Consider the following 4,583-nt stretch of genomic DNA (forward strand, 5'->3'; position numbering starts at 1 on the left):
TCGTGTTGACATATTCTTATTTATGTGTCTATTCCAGTTAAACGTTGATTATGCTTGTGAGTTCTATGAGTTCTCAATTGTTTGCATAACAACCCGGAAGCAATGGTGGGCATTGTGCTACCAGGTGGCAAGAAATTAAGATTGAACAAGTTCAGTCTATATGAGTTTGGATTTGTCACTAACCTTGTCTTGTGATTATGGTTATGACAAATTCACATGGATAGGAACACATACACCATAAAAATCTAAGTGTCATAAGGTTTCTCTTCGATTCATGAAAATGATGGTAAGGAAACTCTTTCACTAAGTAGATTTTGAGTATATAGCAATTGTGAGAATGACAAAAGGTCTAAACATTATGATTACGGCATCCCTCTTCATAATTGTTTAGACACACAAGTGAGCTATCTAAGGAAAGGTGTATGGTTTTGATAAAGTCTTATCAAAGAAATTGCGTATCAGAAATCAAAACTTTGGTAGAAAAGTCAATAAAGTGTTGGTTTCTAAAAGTCCAGCTGATCTCTGGATACATGTCAAAGCTAGTGGGAGCATAAGTGTTATGCTTGTAAGATAATAATCATTATGCTAGTGGGAGGATGATGTTAATTATAGAAAACAAAAGTTTCAATTCGTCTTGAAAAAGTTGTTTTGCTATAATTAAGGGAGAGAATTTTGTACTTCACTCCAATTCTACAAGCTTAGATTGAGAATTTAATCTACTTTAGTCAAGAATATATATGAATGTTATGCTGGAATGGTTCAACATAAGGAAATTCTATATATGTTGCGTTCTCAAAATTCGATTATGATTACGGCATCCCTCTTCATAGTTCGAATTATGAAAACATGGCAAATAAAAAAAAAATATAGCATAAATCATGTCCCATATGCTTTGGGTATAGGTTTGATTACATGTGCTATAATATTCATCCATTCTAAATTTTCCAAATGCCTAGGGCATTAAGATGGAAAAAGGAATAGAACTGAAAATGACTAAAATGATTAAGCAAAGTTGTCGAGGACAATCTGAGGTTTACCAAAGATTGGTTGCTCATGGACAATTAGAAGTATAGAGTAAGGACCATATTGACATATTTTGAAAAGAGGCAACTCTTGTTCATAAGTGATGGTCAAAATGGTAATATGGAATTGTCTCCATAGGTGGAAGTTATTCTTTGAATATGTGTAAGATTAAAGAACTTAATGCTAAGAAGGATGTTCAAAGGAATGTACTTTGAATTTGAGACTTCATTTCCATGGAATTGTTTTCCATTGGAATACTTTGTAATGTCTGTTGCCAAGTCTTTGTGACTTCTGTGTACAGTCATTACAAGGGGATCATTGCATATAAGTTTAGAATCTAACAGATTACAGTAAATGGCAAGAGTTTGGTATTCTTGCATTTACAACGAGGATTGGAATTGTGAAATGAGCATCATTGGAATATTGTCAATTGATCTATATGTAAACATAGTATGCATACTTGGAGTATGGCATAATTGTTGTTTGGAAAAACATAGTGTACATGCTTGGAGCATGGGACAACTAATGTTTTAATTCAAGCATAAAGTTGATTAATCGAAACATAAATAATGAGTAATCAATATGGTGCTTAAATAAAAGGTGTTTTTATTTACACTCAAAGTGTTGGGGCCATATAAGATTAGTATTATTCTTGTGTTTCACTTTGCATGTTTTGACTTCCAGAATAATTATGTTATGGTATATATCATATTATTCAAACCATCCACAGTCAGTCATATGTTGGAAGTAGATATGAATCAAGACTGTCATGAATTTGGCTTGTATGATTTGTCTAAAGTGCTTTAGACAATGCAATGGTTGCTACAACATTCATGAGTGCTCATAAGTCCTGGGTATTGGATTCAACCCACGCTCACTTGCATCACTTCATGGAATTTATCTCGAGTGATCGTGAGACGGTAATATCATATAAATCTTTAAACATAGAGATATGAGTTGTTGACTATGAGTTGGTTATTCATTGATTGTACGAAAAAGCATTGGTAACTCGATGTTATAAAACGTGCTTTTGTGCATAATTTAACAAATAGTCAGTACAAACATATGTGTCGAAGTTTATCTGTTCCTTCTAGAAATAGAAGCGATATCTGGGCCCCTCGATGATTTGGTTTTGACTTATGTACCGGGCCCGGTCAGAACCTAATTGATGTGTTCAATTTAGTTCTATGTCGAAACAAATCAGAGATCGAGAAACAAATGCTGGACAATAAGTAAGACCATGTTCCATGTGTTTGTCTGGCTGATATTTTGAGAGCAGAGGATTATATGATCACTTATCTTAAATGGCGTATCATCATCATCTCAGTTCCGAGAGACTTTGAAAGAGCTACGATTGCTAGTCGGATTTTGAAGTCATATTTGCAAATATAGTTATTAGACTTATCCAAGTGGGAGACTGTTGGATATAGTGTCTAAGTCCATAACTTTATTTGGTATGTACTTGACCCGACCCGGCATGGTCCATTTGTGTTGCATGGCATTGCAATACTTGGATAGACTAGATGAGAGAATAAGGCACTTATGATTATTAATATATTATAAGTTCTAATATATTAATAATAGTATTATTTAATTAGTATTGATCAAGTATTAATCTAGTATTAATTTGGTGATCAAAGTGAGACTAATTAAATATATAGGGTTGATTATGACAATCATCAATTCTTTTATGGTGGATTAATGATCCATGGTTTATGGGTTTGGTTATAACCATATGGAGCTCCATGGATAGTCCATGGGAGTTACAAACCCATGGGTCATGACAAATCAAGAGTCATGACAATTAAGGGCATTCATGTGTAAACCCTAATTGTGACAACACTATAAAAGGAACCCTATGGCTAGCAAAATCGTGACCTAGTGTTTCTAGTGAGGGCATAACCGATTTTCAAGTGTAAGAAGTATTCTCTCAAGTTATTCCAAGTCTTGTGGTGTTGTGTGAAACATTTGAGGCACAACATTTGGGGTGCTAGACTCATAAAGTCTTGAAGGAATCCAAGCAACAACAAGGTATGTATTTCTACTAGTTTTATGTTCTATGTAATCCCCATGCCATGCTAGTTAGGAAATAACCTTGAAAAGAAATTTGCATGTATATAGAGAAAACATAGATTCAAGGTTATTTGGGTTGCATGTACACTTAGGAAGTGTTAGAATGCTCTAATCCCATCAGTGGTATCAGAGCCTAGGATTGTTTTCTGTATACTTGATGCAAAACTGCTTAAAAATCGAAAATTCTGCACTCTGACGACTGGACTCGCCGAGTCCATGGGGAGGACTCGCCGAGTCCATGAACAAATTCATCCTACTCGACGAGTAGAATAATGCACTCGACGAGTAGGAGCGTGCTGGGCAGTTTTTCGAGTTTTGTTGCTGGAAATGGATTAAAATCATTATCCCAATCTGTTTTGGACTTGTAAAATCTGTTTTTCAAAATGATAATGATTATGTTAACCCATTTTACATGACTTTTATCAATTTTCAAGTATTGTATATGTTTATATGATTTCTTAAAATTGCTTGACATGAATTTGTGTTCTTATGAGTTTTAGAAGATCATAGGAATTATGTGTAACCTCCATGTGTGTTTAATTCATGATCTTAATTGCAATGATGGTGTCCATAACTTGTCCTCAAGTTATGGATAACCAAAAGTCACTTCTTTAAATTGTGATTAAAGAACTAAAGAGGTTTCATAAAATGAAGAGTCTTCATTTTATGAACCATTAAAAACTCATAAGTTACAAATTGAAGAGACTTGGAATAGTTTCAAATCTTGCCCTCAAGTTTTGGAATTTGAAAAGTCTTACACTTTAATACTTTAATTCCAAATTGAACCTTAGATTTTTAAAAAAGGTTAAAAATCAACACTTATACTATTACTATAATTTTATTATATAGATATGTATAAGAATATGTCATTCTTACCGTTAGTAGGCCTCATTCACGAAGCCGGTCTATAAGGGGGGTATAAGGTTGTTGCCTATAAAATGGTGACTTAATGGGTGTCCACTCTCACCCACCGCTTCCTTGATCGGTGGAGGGTCGTTAGCCGAACGGGTAGGATACGACTTTAAATACTCATTAAAAGTATAATGAATTATAAAGTAACTATACATTATAAATTCACAATCTTAGTTACTTTAGGAAAATGTGAAATTGGTGCTAGCCCATAAAATTACACTTTGTACCTTACCAAGTCGTTAGTGGAGCGTGTGTGGTTAACCGGCACACTAACATGGACTTGTAAGTGTGGCAAAGGGTAACTTGACTTTATTATAGATCGGTGGAGCGTGTGTGGTTAACCGGCACATCGATTAGGTAATATTGTTGAGGGTACCAAGTCAATTTGTATGGTTATTCACACCTTGTTTGTGATCCTCGGCATCCCAGTCACAAACTTGAGAGGGCACGATCGAGATTCAAACATGCCATTGAAAGTTCAATGTATCTCAAAAGATCTAGGAATTTCAAATCCAATTAAAACTTAATTATATTTCGTTTTTATGGTGGAAATTGGTAAATCGTCATTTACCTAC

The sequence above is a fragment of the Lactuca virosa genome, chromosome 9 (genome assembly GCF_052849685.1).
Source record: "Lactuca virosa cultivar CGN04683 chromosome 9, Lactuca_virosa_CGN04683_v6, whole genome shotgun sequence".
In the NCBI taxonomy this organism is placed as follows: Eukaryota; Viridiplantae; Streptophyta; class Magnoliopsida; order Asterales; family Asteraceae; genus Lactuca; species Lactuca virosa.